At 42.2% G+C, this 18,749-nt stretch overlaps 1 protein-coding gene across 5 annotated transcripts in view; it reads left to right on the forward strand.

Moving 5' to 3' along the window:
- ZMIZ1 (zinc finger MIZ-type containing 1) overlaps positions 1–18,749 on the forward strand; it is a 333,239-nt gene that overhangs the window by 156,338 nt on the left and 158,152 nt on the right. The window lies entirely within an intron of this gene.

Genomic DNA, 18,749 nt, shown 5'->3' on the forward strand with positions numbered 1-18,749 from the left:
CGGCAGCAAATTAGGGGCACAGGCGTTGTGCTCTGCAAGGTGAGCAGAGGTGGTGGCCTGTCTGTTCCTGGGAATTCATTACATGCCAGTGTGTCCCTGGAAGGGTGATAAGGAAGATGCGTGGGAGAGATTTGCAATTCTGTTTTCTTTCAAAGTTGTAAATCAGCAGCACTCTCCCATTAAGGCTATACCAGGGCCAAGAGGAATGTGCTAATGGTCTTGCCCAGTGAAATGTTCTTTTTGTGCTCTTTAAAAATTTGCTCTAGAATAAACTCTCTGATAAAGACAACGAACCTAAGTAGTATCAGAGTCCTCTAATTTTTTTTAATAATTAAAGGTGCTGGACTTGTAGGCTTGTTTTCTTTCAGGCTATTCATCTAACTGAGCTTTTGTAATTTGGCCTTGCGTTTGGCTAAGAGGTATGCGTTTAAATGAAAGAGAACACAAGTATCACAATATACTTCATATAGATACTTCTATGTTACCTGTGTGATTGGATCAGTTGAGTAGTTCGTAATATTTGTGTATAACACCCCAGGAAAGAACGTTATCCCTATTCTACTGCTATTAAACAAACAACTTATGGACGGAGACTCTTAAGGGTTGCTCAGACTTATAAGGGAGGAATGATGGAGTTGAATGCAGCAACTCAGGTCCCTTGGCTAGGGCTCCGAATAATGGATTAATTCTTTCTGTTTTCTTATGTATGAAAACCGTGTTTGTGTGCACATGTTTATATGTGGGTGTAGAGAGAGAGCATTACATGAATCACTGGATATATTGGATATATTGTGTAAAATATCTTACAAAACTCAAGCCTTGTAAAGGTCTCCTCACTGTGCTTATTTTCAGTTATTCTTGGAAATGAGTACTTAAATTTCACTAATGAGAAAGTAGAATTTACAATAACATTCACCTACAATTTACAGTATACAGGTCTTGTATTAGTTAAAAAAGCAACATTACTTTTATTTTTTATAATGAGTAATCAAGGAACATCAGAAAGTTAGAGACACTTCTGCGTTGTTTTTTTCATATGATTTTAATTTGGGCAGGTTTAAAAGTAGTGTGCTACAGTTAGCATGCATTTTACAAAAGTGTCAAGGAAGTTAAGTTTTGTTTTAAAAAATGATGCAGTGTAAAGAGTCTGTCTTCTTCCAAGGGAGTGAAGACTCTGGTTTCTTAGGAGCTGATCCAGGCTTGCTCTATAATCAATGGACAGAAATAGGTATCTCCAAAGAACAGTTTGTCCCACCTGTTCTTGACGTTTGTCGTAGCAAGGGACAAATTGCTCTCTGGAAGTACATCTCTCTTCTGTCTGCTGAAGGAACGTGGATGATTAGCTGGATGAAAGCCCCTCTGTTAGATAGCCTTTTTAGGTCCTTTTGCTATGGTAGAAGAAAAATCACTAACCAAACCAAGAATTTCTTGTGTGGTGTGGTGTTGGTTTTTTTTTTTGTGCAGAAATCTGGACTTAACAGGATGTATCAAACATACTCTGCTAAAATGAAATTAATTCTCATAGTGTTTTTTTAAAAAGCTTTACTTTTTCTTAAAATATGTGTTTTATACCACCACACAGAAATGGAAGGCTAGTGCTTTCTACTCTGGACAAAATCGCCAAGGAGAGTTTGAGATTTGGATTTTATTTTATTTTTAATTGTTGCAGATTTTGGATATATCCTCATATATTTTTAATAGGTGCTTTGGGATTCCATAAAATAATGAAATAAATAGAGATCTATTCCACAACATTACATGGATGAAATACCTGTTCCAAAATAGAAGCAGCCTAAGATGATAGTAAATCCGTATGATCTACAGCCTAGTCCCTCTAGACTTAAATTAATTACACAGCTCAACAAATCCTACCCTTACATAGAAAGGTAAATGTCTTCTGGCTGTTTCTGGAGGAGGAGCAAATGCTTTCATTTTTCTTAGCTGTTGCAGTATGTGTATATAACTTTGAAAGTAAAATTACTTTTTCCACTGATTTGTCTTTTTCCTTTTATATTGTACAAAATATTTATTGTTTCCTTTTTCTAGTAGAGCCTGAAATTAATTTTTAACTACATTTCTCAGTGCAAAATCCATGACCACGATGCGCAAAGAAAGAGAGTATTTTTAGCTGTGTCTATGGAGCTTGTAAAGGTTTTTGCGTACATTTCCAGTTTGTTTTTAGAAAAAAGAAAAAAAACACTGGTGCATGTCCGTTTTCTTTAATTGCTGTTCTAAAAGCTTTTAAGTAACCTACTCAAACCTTACATAATTATATATAGTGCTCAAATTGCAGTAGCATGAGGCAGTACACCATTTTGGCATTTTTAAATTTTCAGTTGTACCGTATCATTAATTCAGTTTTTTCCTTGGAACTTTAATTGCTCAGTGTGCATTACATTTATATTTTAAGGTCCGTAATGTTTTGTCAACAAAGCTCTAAGAACTGTAAGGAGTGAAATGCTTTCAGTAGTCTAACTGTCATAATTCTCATGTCAAATACATATTCTCTATTTTTCCCAAATTACTTCCACAACCCATGAGACAATTTGAGGAGCAGTACAGAATCTCGTGGATTTTTGATACAGTCTTCCTGATATAAGGTTGCGCAGTCAAAACATGGTTAACAACTCTATTCAAGACATGTCTTCATTTTGCAGTTACCAGTATTGAAGTAGTCTTTTGTAATAAATGAAAATAGCTCTGACATATACAACTGGTACACACTGAAATAACACAGACCCTTTTCACAGTAACATTTCATAAAACCATGACACTGTGATTTTAAGTTATTGAGCTGCGTTTTTTTTTAATCGTGTTTTTTTAAGTGCTCTTTTTTGTGGGTTTTTATGGTGTCGGCGTTAGGAACTGCTGACTTCTAAATGCCACGCAAAGAGCATCATTTTGCATCACAGTGATAGCTAATGGAAAGGAAAACAAAACGAAGACTACAACTTGTGAAGAGTCTGAGTTGAAAAAATGTCAGTTCTTCATGAAGAACAGTCAATGTTGGAATTACTTTGGGAGGGGGAGCTTGGACGCTGAAAAGCAATTCTTCATGACTAAGATCACCTTTGTAAAAATTAGGTTTTGTATTTCTATTGATCAGAGTAAGCTGGATGGTTCCAGGGATAATTAAACATGGGACAGGGAGACAGCTTTATGGTATTGTGCCTAGTTCATTTTTCACCAAAAATCATTATCTTAAATATTTACATTTGTGTTCAATACTTCTGTTGGGAAGCGTAGATCTGCAGTACCAGATTTATTTTGAGACCTGTGCAAACAGGAATTGCATGCATGTTCCTGTGAATTTTGGACAGAAACTAGTAGTAAATTATCCAGTTATAGACACTTTATGCAAAGCTTCAGTAATGAAGAATCACAAAAGCCTGTAGCCTTTGTCTTCGGTTGTGGCTTTTATTACTAGCTGGCTTCTTGTTTAGGTTTTCAGGCTGGAAAATCTTTAAGGAACCCAATTTCGGAAAGGAGAGAACCACCCACCCTTTGAGGAAGGGTCCTGTCAAACAGGTATCAGATCTGGATACTTGAAATGGGTCGATGTTTCTGGTATTTGGCCTGGTCTGAGGAACAGTACAATGTGTGCTTGGTTTTATAAAACATATTTTAACCTGCTACAATTTGTACTACTCTTTTAAGCAAGAAAAGTTTACGGATAATTGTTAGAACCACGCTGAGCATTTTTGTAGGCACTCTTAAGTGCAGACAATGTTTTCTGGTTAATATTTTGAATATTTGATGCGAAAATGTAAATTACTAAAATACTCTGCATCAGGTCTTCCATTTAGTGTTATCCTTTCGCACTGCGGAGTAAACTAATGAATTACAGCATGATTACATAGCACATAATTAACTTAGTAATTAATATGCAACTGCCACTTAAACTAAAGTGCTGCTTATAAAGATGTACGGCAACAGTAAATCACAGGTCAGAAGTAGCACTTTGGAATTTTCAAAAGAATGAGAGTAAATGCAGAATCACTTACAGCAGCAGAGCAAGTTAATTAAAAAACAGATTAATTGCGAATGTCCTGTTTAATTTTAAATACCTTTGCTATTTCTTTTCCCTGAAGAAAGAACAAATTTAAAGCCTAACTCATTCATTGTTTTCTTAGATGACATATTTAAAACCGAACATTTATTCAGCTTTAAACTGTCCTGGTTGTGGTTTGGAATTTGTTAGTATTCCTTCCTTGCTTTGCTCTGTATAAGGGCAAAATAAAAACAATTGCTTTTCACTTGGCATTAATTCTAGCCTTCTGCCATAGTCCTTTGTTCCATATCAAGTCAGTGAAACAAAGTGAGCCAACTCTGCTCTATCAATTGTCCTGCTGGTTTGCTTTAGAAGTCTCTGCATGCCAAGTATTGCTGGCCGTTGCGTGGAGCTCAAGTCCCCACTGTGGCCTTAGTGTCCTGATTCCAGCCATGCCTCATCAGTGGAAAGTACTGGGTGCTATGGTACCAAACGCAGTGTGTCAAAGGTTTTTTTCAAGTGATACAGTTGTTGGTTGGAAAACTAGCATAGAATAAAAACTGATGGGTTTATCATAGAATCATAATCATAGAATGGCCAGGGTTGAAAAGGACCTCAAAGATCATCGAGTCTCAACCCCCCTGCTGAGTGCAGGGTCACCGGCCACTAGACCAGGCTGCCCAGAGCCACATCCAGCCTGGCCTTGAATACCTCCAGGGACGGGGCATCCACAACCTCGCTGGGCAACCTGCTCCAGTATGTCACCACCCTCTGAGCGAAAAACTTCCTCCTAATATCTAACCTAAACCTCTCCTGTCTCTGTCTGTTTGATTCCTGTCTTCAGGTTTCTTCAAGTGGCATTCATGGGAGGAACTGTATGTACTGGCTGACAGGAAGGTCACTCTTCTCTGTATCGTAGAAGTAGAAATGAACGCTTACTGAGGAGAATCTGTACCCAGGGACCACAAAAACTGGGTATGAGAGCTCTTCAACACTTTTCTGACCTTCTGAAGGTGAAGGAATGTAGGAATTAGACTTTGCAAGTGTATCAGAATCTGTTGTGTGTTATTTGGAGCTTAGCATAGTACCCTTGGCTTGCTTGACCTACCGGTGGGTGTATCTTGCTTATTGACTGCTTAGAAGAAATCAAGCAAAATATCACAGAATCGTGGGGTTGGAAGGGACCTCTGGAGATCATCTAGTCCAAAGATTTGGAGAAGAAAAATTAATACTCCAGGAAAATTTGTTTTCTATTTGCTTACTTTGTTTTTCTTCATTGGTCAGCTACTCAACAGGCTAATCACTAAGAAAACTGATGGGTAAAAATGAGTATCCTGAGTTACTCTCCAAGAAAAAGAAAACCTGGAAATAGAGTATGATCTACAAATGGGGTCTAAGCAAATGGACGTTGCAGGGAATTTTGCCATTTGAGTTTCATGTATCATTTAGTGGGTCATCATACGAGTGAGAAACAGCTCTGTTTTGTAATCATCTGGCTTTCATGGCTCAGAAGGGAAATGAGGCTGTATGGGAGGTGTCTCAAAATGATGTGCAGTGTGTTCTTGGACATTCCGTTCTGGGCAGTATGAGCAGATGTTTCTTCACTAATCTCAAATGTCACATTTCATGCATAAGCTCCAGGGGATAATACTAGGATTCCCTGAAAGTATCCCCAGAGCTTAACTAAACACTCTCTCTGAGGGAGGAGTCTCACCTACCAACTTGGCGAACGCTCTCCAGTGTGGATCTGAACAAGGCCAGGGGAGATTTGGCAAAAGCAATAAATGGCAAAGTAGCAGAACTTTGGGATGGCGTGTAAAAACCATGTGGCCTGGAAAAGTTGTAAGGGTCACAATATAAGTAAAAATGTGAGATAGTATTAGTTAAAAATGAAGTCATCAGCATCTAATAGAGGGACAGTTCCACATGAGTTGTAGCGGTTGGAAAAAGCACAAATGATTTTAAACATCAAAAAGTAATTTCCTGTCTTGCAAATGTTCATATTTCTGTTTTAAATACCTATGTGACTATTCAGAAAACCTTGTATTTAAAAATAAAATAAAAATCCGCTGTTGTACGAAAGTAGAGAAGCTTGTGACGGATGCTTTCCTAAACTTGGCGACTGTAGAGGAATAACCAGGTATGTTTTTAACATGTTTATGTTTTTCATCTCATACGTAATAGATAAAATTTGTTGGGGTCAGATGGAAAAAAGCAGCAAGCTAATACTTCCTTCAGCCTCTGTTAGAACAGGTTCCTTTCTAAACAGGAGTTAAAGGAAGGAGTTTTGCTGCTGTTCACTTCTATCCAGGCAGATTTTTTTGTGCTGAGGTTATAATATATGTTAACATTATGCTGACATGGACAGCTCTAGCCAATAGGTTAAAATTGTTAGGTAGTTTGTCTTTTTGACAGATCTTGTCTCCATGTCTAGCAGTTTGTGTGACCTTCCAACTTTGATATTTTCCTTGCCAGTGAGTGTCCTAGGAGGCTCCCTCCCTTCTGCGCCCCATCTTTGCACTGCTTGGAGGACCGAGCTGGCCGTGCTTAGGGGACTGTTGTGCTCGGTGCGGAATCACTCCTTCAATTACTTCACGGGTTTTGTTAAATTGATGTTTTGTGCTAATTTAAATATTCAGTTTCTCGCAAGTAGGGATGTGACAATATCATACGAAATTGATCTAATGGCTCATTATTTTCCCTTTATAGTTTAGTGCATTCTATTCATACCTTGAATGATTCAGAAAAATCTAGGTCAAATCTAGGCACATTCTGTATTGTAGATGTATTAAATTGCAGAATAAAATTCCTGTTTCTGAGACAAATCTGCTAAATATCACTTGTGCAAACTTCTCTCCTTTGTACTGTAACATGTAGGGTTTGTTGTTCAACCTTGCAAGAAAGTGTTTACATGCCTTCATATATATATATAGATCCTTCCTTCCACAGCATTTTGGCCTCCTGCATCTGCGCATGTGTGCATATGTATGTATTCGTGCGTGTTAATTTAATCAAGAGCTTATAAATAGCAACTTGGTTGGTTTTCATGATGTAAGTCGCTCATTCAAAAAACATTACACTGGCAATTTATTTTCATGGGCTGGCCAGAGAACTTCCCAGAATTTTGCTGCTGAGACTAAGCAGGGGTTTCTTTTGGGTAGCTGTTTAAGGCATCGCAGTCTGGGTGATGGCCATTAGTTCTCAGCTCCAGAACAGGTGGGATATATTAAAAGCACTTGCATTTTGATATTGAGGTCTAAAGAAACTTAAGTTACAGGTAATATAAACGAATCCTTTCCATATACAGAAAATAAAACAACAGGAAGAGAACGAAGACTGTGTTCAAAGAGTTGTGCCCTGATACAGTTGGTTTGAATAGATGACAGCTATTAACTTTCCGATGGCCTTAGTGATGCTTGAGAGACTTGAAAATAAATGAGAAAGTTATAAAATTTGATTCTTTGTAGAGAATGAATATCTGTTCCTAACATCAGCTAGAAAAAATAGCAGGACAACACAGATTGACATTTTTAAGATTTTCATCTTGTGATATCCAAGGAAGAACAGATTAGGTGTTAGGGCACTGCCTGGTCCTTAAGTCATAGGTTCAAAATTGCCTCTGCTGTCACCTTGGGCAAGACATCTGGAGACCCTGTCATAGGGCACCTGAAGTGCTTCCCACTGTAGAAGAGATGGGACATCCACAGCTGTAGTCAGGAGCAAGTTTGTCTCCCCAGACTGAAAGCAGCACTTGAGTGGGGTATCTTCCCACATACCTGTTCAGAAAAACAACGATTTTGTTGCTCAGTTTTACAAAGCAGTTGTGGAGGTTACAGATGTTGAACAACACATGTAGATTTATGGGAATAGACAATGAAAATAAGTCACAACATCGCTAGATGATGACATGCATCCCCCTAAATTTTTTCAGGTCTACTGAAGGCAGTGAAAAAAATCTCAGCAGCTCCAGAGTATGTCTGATCAGGCCGGGTTCAGAAAAAATTGAAGGCTACAAAGTTGACCTGGAGTGCGTACTTTTGCCCTGGAAACAGAGAATAAAAGTGTGTAGCTTTTTAGGTCTGCTGCACTGTACTGGAATAGGCATTTAAACAAAAAATAAGAAAGGAAAGGTATGAGTAGCAGGCAAGAAAATGCCATCTGGACTTAAATTACTTTAATCTAGATGTCATCTGGATGTGTAATGTAAGTTTATCAGGTTAATTTAATTATATATCTGGAAGTCTGGCTGTATATTAGAATTTCCAGGAAGAGTAATATATATTAGCTGTTTGATCCTTACCTCACAGTAATACATACATTACAGATTTTATTTTATCATTTCTCATTGTTTATGTTAAATTATCCTGTTGTAGCCCTGGTTTAAATTGTGATTTGTGTGTCAGGCACTGTACGTGCATTTGGTGGAGATAACATCTACCCTGAGGAGCTCTCGGTGTACTTGGGAAGGCAGAGGAGCTGAGGAAGTGAAGTGCTGGGCGGCTGCTAGTTGGGAGGAGAGCTCGGAGCTCTGTTCACAGGGCTGGCTTTGCCCTGCAGGTATGGGAAAAAGCTTCTGGGCAGATACCTGGTAATAATGATGTGGTATGAAAATACAAGACAGTCTAGGTATCTTAATTTGTGGGCCACGCTGTAAATAATTCATTAGGAATCACATTTCTGTTTGCATTGTCTGTAATAAATAAAGGAAGCCTGCATGCTTTGCTTCATTCAAGACGACCATCGCTGGTGAGGACTCTGAGGCTCGCTCCCCAGCAGGTCCCAGTGGCAATGCCACAGCCTATGTCCCCCTCTCCTTCGCAGGGTACCCCTTGATTCCTAGCTTTTGCCTTCTCCAGGGTTTTTGTTCAAGCCCAGTTTAGCATTTGTACAGTTGCTGCAGTGAAACACTTGAAAGGATTTTGAAATACCTTCTCAGTGCCTGTGTTATGTTCCGCCAAATGCCATTTTGGATTTGCTCACCTGAGGGTGAGACCTAAGGGAGGGAGAGCTAACAGATCCGTGCTTCCAGAAGTACTGCTACTGACATCAGTTCCTGATTGTTCCCAAAGGTGTGTGGATGGCGGGTGATGTCTTTTGATGTGGAATTCATCACACTTTTGAAAACTGAGTTGTCAGTGAAGATTCTTGACAGAGTGAAACTTACTGCTTGATACGTGTAAAATTCTCTTCGTCTGTTAAGTAGGTATGTGACAGTGGCACTCCTCACAGACCAGATTCTAGACAGAAAGGTCATCCCAAGTGATAAGACAGTGAGAAAGCAGTGGGGCAGTACGGGCGATAGCTGCTGTTTCAGCAACAGTCTTTCCTGAGGGCAGCAGGCTTAGCTCCATGAAGCTCCTGCAGTGCTTTGTGCTCTGGGCGTGTAAGAGAATTTCAACTTTACTGGAATTATAGGCACTTATAAGAAAAGCAGTAACGACACTGTAGATAATAAAATAGTAGGCATGTGTGCAGCTTTGACTTTGTTGGAGTGAAGGTGCTGCAGCTGGAACTACTTTTTAAATTACACTGTTTTCAGAATGAACTATGAGATGTCAAAAATATGTCTAGGCTTCCTCATAAAGTTCCAGTATTTGCATTACATGTACAAGAAACCTTTTCCTTGAGGGATACACAGTCATTTGGTTCCCATGTCCAACGTGGAACATTTTTCTCAGACTGCCAGCAAGGTTTCTTTATCATTTAGGAATTGTTAGGCACTTGAAATACTGGACATTTGTCTGCAGCACAATTTAATAAAACCAAATACCTTGGTTTTTAGTTTGTTTCCTATATGTTCTACAGGATTCTTATGGAATGTTTCTCAGGTCAGCTGTCTAAAAATGAAGCAGATAAAATAGTGCAAAAACTATAGTTTTGTTGTGTCTAGGTGTCTGATATCTTTAGTGTAATTAAAAATAATTTATTAAAAAAGAAAAAAAAAAAGCCCATCTCCCTCTAGCACTAACTCGTCATAATTTGAAATAAATAGGCCCCTAAAGCAATGCAAAAATTAGAATTCTGCTGCCGCTGTCTCCTCTGTTTCTCTGGCTACATAAATTCACAGCCACCTAATTTCTACCTTCTTTCTTCAGCTCTATTTAGCCCTTATGGGTTTTGCTGGTCCTCCTGGAATTTATCTTGCTTCCATTCTGGGAAGTTGGGTAAATCTTTACTTAAATTTCATCAGAAGAGATGGGGATAATGGTAGATCTCAGAGTTATTAGAGCCCATGTCCCAAAGCAGCAGTTCAGTTGCTCTGCTCTCCAGAGACTTTGTTAATTGAGGTAATGCTTTCCTTCTTCCTCCTCTCTTTCCCTCTCCCTGAATGATTTTCTCCAGGATTGGTGCATTCCCTGGTGACATAACAGAAATTACTGGTCTTGGGAGCAGTTCTTCCATTCTTATAGGACCGAAGAAAAGGAAAATAAATCTTAGATTTATAGACTACAAAGACAAAATAACGACTACTTTAAGTGATCGTATGCCTTCTTCGTGATGCTAATCTCGCTGAAAAAAAAGGAGTTTAAATTTGTCCTCATGTGTGTATTTGGTACATGGGGTGTGGGCATGGGGATTGTTACGCTGTTTCTGAAGCCACCAAGTAATGGGGAATACAACTCCTGAGGATGCAGTATCACAGGAAGAAATCGGCAATTTCTTTCAAATGCCACAGTTCAACTTCCAAAACATGCCTAGTTTCATCAGATAAGGAGGAGGGCATTTGGTGTCAGGATGCAAATCCTTCTCGTTTCTAATTCACAGTGGACTTGAGATGTTCCTTGCTAGGAGCCTCTCTTTAGGGTGACCCAAGAGGTTCTGCCCCCGTTTGTTATATAGCAGGATGTCTGGTTCCAGAGAGATGTTGTTGGAGCGCAGCAAATACAAAATAACTTCTTCTCTTTCTGGTAGTTTGTTGTTAAATTGTTACAAATACTTGTGCTTGTGCCATTCCCCTCTGTCCTCCTCTCCACTTCCTGAGATCATCTGTGTACAGATTTGGCTGTTAACCATTTCCTCTGGACCTTTAGTAAATATTTATTGGTTTGTCTTCTGTAGCTCCTCTTTTAGGTTTGAAGCAAGTAACTTGAACGAATATGTCCAAACCATCTGGCTTTCTTTTGCAGCTGATTAATGTCTGGCAAGATGAGGGAAAAGTTTGCAGTTCATATGCATTCTTTTTAGACAACTCTGTGTGCTCAGCCCTGAAAATGCATGTAAGTCAGATCATGCTGGCAGCACTTCATGCCCATGGCAGCGTTCTGTAAGCAAACACAAAGAATTTTCAACAAACACTTCAGGTGTTACAACGAAATCTCTGAGAGAAGCATGCTTTCTTTAGGTAAATAAGTGCATGTCACATATCAGAATGCAAAGGTGTTTCAGTTCTTATCTCACTTCATTTCCTCTGCGCTAAGCCCAAAAGGTGAGGAGGAGATGCTAGATTCTCAATTTAGGAACTTGCAGTTTCTCGATGAGACGGTTTTTTTGTTTTGTTTTGTTTTTCAGCATTTGAGTGATCAGTGTTATAAAATGACACTGCAAGCTTTTAGGGATGGCTCGTATGCTTGTAGCTGTCCCAATGAGGATTAGTATTGCTTACCTGCAAGCCCCAGCCCATTTAATAAAGCACCGCAGCAAGAGGCTGCTGCTGTGGAGCTGTAAGTGTTTGCTCTCACAGTTCTGTGGCGTGAACGGAGCCTGCGAGAGCAGCACCAGGCTCCCCAGGAGCACACTTCCCTGCACTTCTGCCTTTAATTTTGTGTTATTACCTCTTGCTGTTATAAGCTGTCCTTTTCCCTCCCTGCTCTCCCTAAAGATAACAAGATGACAGAGCTGAGGGCACGAGGAGCTGGGTGGAACGCAGTGCAGGGAACCAACCTTGTAATAGAAGTGTGCAGCAGGGCAATTACTCTGGCCTGGGTGCAGTGCAGCTGCTCCTCCGGCCCTGGGGAACCCTCTCATTTCAGCCAGCAGGAGACAGTCCCTGGCGCTGGCCGTACAGGGACATGGTCCTCATGCCTCAGGCCCGGTGCTGGCCATGCAGGGGACGGTCCCTGTGCCTCAGGCCTGGTGCTGGCTGTGCTCCACTCATCCAGGCTCGAGGAAGCACTCCAAAGGAGAGATGCGGTGTTAGTAGGTCCCTGCAGTCCCACTCTTGGAGGTTATTTTTATTTTCATTTCTGGCAGCTCAGGTTATATGGCAGCGCTCGGTGCGCTCCCAGCCAGCCCTGCTACCTTTGCTGCTGTAATCAGGCTGCAGATGTGCTTCATGATGGAACAACTCCTGCGCACGCCGCTCCTCCCAGAGGAGGCCAGCAGGCCTGCTTATGCAAGCTGTCAGGCTGCCTTTTTTTTCAACAGCATGTGTGGGTTTGCTTTGTGTGCATCCGGCTGGCTGTTCGTGCCCGCATAGAATAGGCTCTGTACAGAAAAACGCTCCCGAGCAGAGGGCTACGGAACAGCGTCCTCAGCACCAGCCGCGCCGCCAGCCCTGCCGGCTCCAGCCCCCACAAGCGAGCGCAGCCCCTCCCGCTCGCTGGCCAGCCGCTGGCAGCCTGCACAGGCAGGCGCACGGACGCGCCTTCCCTCGCTCAGTCAAAGATGATAGAAAGTCTTCTGGGGATTATTGCACATTTGTAGAGCAACAATGGAAAGCAGCACAGCACAAATCGCTATTCTGCCTCACCCAGCGTAACAAATGGTGCTTTGTCTCACATCTGGCCCGTCTTAATAGCTCAAAGCCAGTAGCAGTAGCTATTTAGCAGCTTATAGTAAATAAAGCTTTATTAAAACCACTTCCTTTTTCAAGTGTTTAATGATTAAAATGGCCTTTCACCTGACATTTTAGGCTCGCTCCCTCTCTTTTTTTTTTCCTGCGAGCACTATATCTAGCAGGGGAAATAAAATAGTTGTCGTGGATAAATATTAAACTTTTTTGCAGTTTGATTCATGAAAGGAAAATATTTAAGAACCTCTTTGCAAATTATTCTGTTGAAAAGCAGGCTTAAATTGGAGACCATTTGCTGCAGCGTGCAGGCACGTGGATGTGGTTCTGTGCAGAGCTGTATAGCACCTTAATAGTTTGAGGTTTGTCTCTTCCAGTTTTCTTGCTAGGAGAGAGCACTGTCTTGAATGCCGCAGAATTAATGCGATTATATGTAATTAATAGTGTTCTGACACATCTGTACTGATAGCTCAAGAAACAACTTCTAAAAAACTATGTTAAAAAAAAAAAAAAAGGAGGAAAAAGAAGTTACCAAGCCAGGCAGAATCAGGCGGCCGTTGTCTCAGCTCCCCACATCTATGGGCGAGCAGCACGCCCCGAGCGCGGGGACATGTCTCCAAGGCGTCGTGGGAGGCAGCAGACGGGGCCGCGACGCCGTCCCAATGGGCGGGCGGGCGGGCAGGCGGCGCCGTGGCCTTGCAGCGCCCCCTGCTGGCGCGGCGGGGACACTGCCGCCTCGGCGCCCCGGCCTCGCTGCCCCGCGCCTTCCCGGATTAATTAGCCAGCGCCGTCCTCTGCTGCCCTCGCTCTAGCTCGCCTTGTTGCTTGATCAAAGTCGCTTATTAGATAAAAATCGTCTGCCCTCTCTTACGACCCTCAGCGTACTGGAGACATAGAGGAAATTATTAGTTTTAGCTGATTGAATCAACAGTACGAGCCAACTTGCATTCTGCGGTGGGATGGGCCTGGATGAGAGGAAAAGAAGATATTTAAAAATTGCTGTGGTTCAGTTCCTCCTTAGGGAACAATTTTCTTCTTTCCTTACTCTCTCTCCTACTCAATTTATGACTGACAATTTTTTTTCTATTTTTTTTCTCACCCTTTTTCCATTGAGCAGTTCTAAATGGCTCCAAATGAGATCCTTTTACCTATAATGCCTTGCCAATGTACCTGACCCTTGTAAAAGTGAGAGCCCAGCACCTCAACGTTATTCTGTGAGCACTGGGGTGCCTGACTGCTGCCCATCTCCTGCAGCAGCAGCTCTCCCTGCTCAGCACAGTGCCTGTGGGAGCTCTGCTGTTACCTCTCTCAAAGAGAAAAATCAAGAGGAGAGGCAGGAAAAAAAAAAAATTTGTTTCCTTTTGCCTTTCCTTTTCGTTGTTCCACTAGAATTTTAACAGAATTATTTTTGGAGCTATTTTTTTCTCTTTTGTAGTGAACACGTTATTTGTTCGTCTCTTTGTTACCAAATCTAAAAAAATATAGCATGTAATGCCCTGAAGAGGTTCAAATCAGCTGTTGTTCAAGGCATATGCTTTCATGTAGCCTAATGGTATATGATTTATTAACCACTATCTACACCAGCACGTTCTTGGCTTTCCAAGTGACTTCTCTAATGACCTCAAAATGGCTTAATGGGGGAAAGGATTTGCTAAAATTATTTGCTAAAATATTCCCTGATTTGTCAGGAAGTGGCTCAGGTCAGAGGTGGATGCCCATGCTCAGGCATGGCAGGGCAGCATCACCTGCAGTGCCTGCAGCTGGACACGGGCGACAAGTTCTCTGGCTGTTCTCCTATGCTTCTGTGTCAGTCCCACAGCGAGGATGGGGAAAGAGGTGGGAAAGAGGCAGCAGCTTCACTGCTGCTTGTTTCCAGCTGTCCCTCTGAGCAAGGGTTATCCAAACCCAGAACTAAAATCGTATTTCCTTTCAAATTGTAGTGTTTTCTGAAATGTCAGCGTTTTGAAACAGTGATGAAATGCTTGGGTTTTTTTTGAAAGACTGGCAGAGAGCACGTTTTACTGAATTGCTCTTCACAAATGTGTTACTGGAAGTCCAGTTTCGGATAGAGTATTTGCAAACACGTTGCTTGAAATTTTAGCCAATGCAGTGTAGCAGAAGCTTGTGAAATTTCCTTTTAGCTGCTGTGCGATTTCATTCTTTTTTTAATATGGAAGAGTATTTTGTAGGAATGGTTTAACAAAATAGGATTCCATACACTTAGGGTTAAAAAAAAAAGTCTAACAGGTCGATACATCTGTTCCTTTAAAAAAACACATTCTCCATTTTTGAGACATCATAAATATGTAAATGAGGGCTCTTTAATTACTGCCTAGGGCTATAAACTCGCATGCTAGAGGGGAGGGAAGAAGGAAGGCAAGGAACAATTCATGTATTTTTTTTTAAAATTTTTTTTAAGAGCAAGAGAGATTGGGTCTTTACCTCAGAAACAACAGCAGAAGAATGGAGCTTTTTATTGCTGAACAACCAGAAGGTGTTGGGAACACTTTTTTTTTGTTTATCCTTTTGGATGGAGCTAGCATATAAAGCAGCAGCATACAAGCTCTCTGGCTAATGTGGGCACGGAATAGAGGGGATTTGTTACGAAGCACCCTGTGCAATTCCCTTCTCTGGGCTGTTTTCTCAGAGCCCTTAGTCCTGATCAGCAACGTCCCCTGCTGTCCCGTGAGCCACTTGCTGTGCCTGCATCTTAGCATGATTTCTTGCACTGATGCCCCAGAGGTGAGCACGAGAGCCAGCAACGTCATTTCACCCATGACCTGATAAGCGCTCTCCACTTAGCTGGGTGCAGGGCTGCCCTTCTGCGGCCCCACCAACCTTTCTGTATCTTAAGCACCGTTATTCTCCAGTAAGGTGATCTTGCTGCCACTTTCAGAACAGTACAAGATTGGCAGAAAGTACATTTTTGATATTTCAGGATGTGAATGAGCCTGTGGGGACCTGGACTGGTGTGCAGTAGTATCACTGTAGTAGGTGTAGCTACTGGAAATGCAGTGCTGCTAGTATTTTTTTCATGGCAAAACAGTCTGGTGTCAAAACACTTACTCTGCTTTGGTAAAACTTAAGATCTATATGATAATTTTCACTACCCATGTTTAATCTTTTAATTCTGAGGCCTATGAAAGAACAATTTCTAGAAAATAATAGTTTCCTGCTAATGAGTTCCACTTTTATTATAGCAGAAATGAGTTAGACCCAGTACGCTCACTGAAATTTTTTTCCTGTTTGATGCCCCTTTGATGTATCTGATGGAGAGGTAAGGATGAGTTTGGGGATACAAGGCAGGACCTTCTGAATACAGAGTAAGCATTCGTGTCATTGTACGAGGTGAGCCCTCCTATGCAGTTTTGATCATTAGGTTTGTGAAACGACTATTCCCTGACCATGGGCATGGGAGAAGGAGGGCTTCTCTTTACAAGAAGGGAAGAAATGAACCAAGCTGGTGAAAGCTGCGAGCTGGAGGCTGTGAAGGGGTGGAGGCTGTCTGCCAGCATGGGGCAGGGAAGGGCTGGTTGTGCCAGAGAGCAGTGAGAAGTGCGCGTGGGGGTGGAAGTGAGAGTACTCCTAGCTACCAGGGAAAGGGTGAGTCAGAGCGTGCTTTTCAGTGCAGGCCACGGAGTTGAAAGCAGAGCTGATCAATTTGCAGAAGACATGGTATGACCTGTGTGTAGGAGCGCAGGGAGCACACAGGCTGCCTCCCAGCCCTGCCCCTGGCCATCCCCTTGGCTGCCGCAAAAGGCAGTTTGACAGCTCAGCCCAGTTCTTCTGCAGACGAGTTTCAAGAAACGTCTGTGTGCAGGAGATGTGACAATTTGGACAAATACAACAGTAAGCTGCAGCTCAGGTAGCTGATAGCAAGCTTCTTTTTTGCTTACAGTTAACTGCAAGGTACACGATTCACGTACTGTTGTATATACAGCCCATAAATCAACATGCAGGATTTTGTAGGCATGAGTGGCAATACACAAAGGCAGGTCATGGCCATTTTCTCTTTGAAATCTCTCTGCCATTTCCCAACCCTGAATTATATTGCCAGCAAGACCAGAGGCAGCTCCTGATGTGATTTGCCCTGAGTCTGAGCACTGCTGCATCTGACTTCACTTGGGAACCATGCTTTCTTGCAGTGTAAGTCATGGATGCGTATCAGTTGATTGGGAAAGATGCTCTTTTCAACTTAGCTCCTGGTTTCTCTATGTAACTGTGCGGCAATGAGGAGTTTGTATTGGTGATGCCAATAAAATACAAATCCCGTGACAACCAGAAATATGATATTTTACCTGCTGGCTTGTTAAGCACAGACATCCTGACTTCTTTATTTTAAAGAAAAAAAAAATCCCATATTTTGCATTTCTTCAAATATTTCAACAGGAAACCTATGCACATGTGTACATGTTTGTTTTCGACATGCTCTCTGTCTTTCTCGATGGTCAATTAAAATGCAGATGATGTGTCCCGGCTTGTAAGATGGATCACTGCTGAAGTGGTGTCATGTCTGGGCTAGCTTATCTCTTGATAAATACATCTGCTGTCCACTGAGAGATTAAACTTCATGGCTACTGAGGTTTGTTTGGGGTTCTTACAGGCAGATAAGACTGCCTTACTTACTTTGAATAAAATATATCAATTCACATTTACTAAAGAACCTTCAGATGGTGTTTGCTATTGAGAAGGTGGCAGAGAAGGAAGCAGTCAATCGATTATACCGGTATGTAAAACTGGCTTTACCATTTCGTGAGTATTATAATTTACTGACAGGAGTGCTTTCCTGAACACTCTTGTCTCTAGAGTGGGGAGATGAGGAGCTTGAGCTGCTGTTGTAAGACCTCGTTGAGCTGTCTAGCAGAAAAGACTTCCTTTCCCTGAGCCTAATCTGGCAGGAGCCCCAGAGGGATGTTATCAACAAGGCACAGTGGTGTGGGGTGTGAGCGCCAGGCATTGAGGGCCGTCTGATCATTACAGCCCCATGCTTGGGGGCTGTGGGGTGGGAAAGCCGCACTCCTGAGCTGGGTGCCAGGCTGTGCCAGGTGCTTTCTGGGGAGATCGTGGGAGCGGTGAGCAGCCAGCTCCTCCAGCAGGGCAGGTTCCTGGGAAATTTGCTGCTGCTTCTCTTTTTGGAGAAGAACGCTGCCCTGGCCAACCCTCTGAATAACAAAACTGCTGGGTGTCTTGGAGATGTTGCTGAGCTAGCCCAGCACCTTGCTTCTGCTAATGTAAAGTTGTATACAAATACAGCATTTGGTTGTGTGCTCCTGAGTCTGCGCCGGCTGCCCATTCTTGAGCACAGGGTTGCAGCTTCTTAGGCTATGCCACTCTGTAATAGTAGGAGGATGTGGGAATTTGTAGGCAAAGACTGGTTTCATGTTCTAGTGTGCAATATTTATGGTTTCATTTCCATTTTAGATGCCATGAAAAAAGTGATTGAAGCAGGCGACTTTATATATGTCTCTGTGAAGCATCTCTCTGCCCCTCACTGAGAAGTGAGTTCTACAAAAAAAGCACTTAAATCTGCTCAGCTTATTAAGTGCAGACTGGAGTCCCATGCGATTCTGCTTAAAACATAAATAAATGGGAGTTACAGTGCAGAGTGCTGGGTAATATGAATTACGGGAAGAAACTGGCGATTAGTTGTTGGCTCCTGTCTGTGTGATCTGCTGTTGTGCCACTACAGAGGAAGACAGATTAAGGCCAGAGAGGGGAGGAATGGCAAGGAGGCTCCCTCGTGCTTGCCTGCCTCTTTGTGTGACACTCCTGGTCTGAGCTGCAGCAGAGTTTTGGCCATCCCTGCTTTGCAAAGCCTTGGCTCACTGCAGGCCAGGCCAAGCGAGAGGAGAGGTGCTTGGCGTGCCCTGCTCTGCTTTCCCACCCACCCCAGCTCCAGGCTCATGCGTATTCCTGGCATGGAACACGCAGCTCAGGAGAAGCATTTCCAAATACGGAGAGCGCTGATGTGCACCGCACTGTACCAGCACTGCACTGGCATGGCGAGTGCAGCGGGGTGCTTAGGGGGCC

Source organism: Numida meleagris, chromosome 5 (assembly GCF_002078875.1).
Source record: "Numida meleagris isolate 19003 breed g44 Domestic line chromosome 5, NumMel1.0, whole genome shotgun sequence".
Classification (NCBI taxonomy): Eukaryota; Metazoa; Chordata; class Aves; order Galliformes; family Numididae; genus Numida; species Numida meleagris.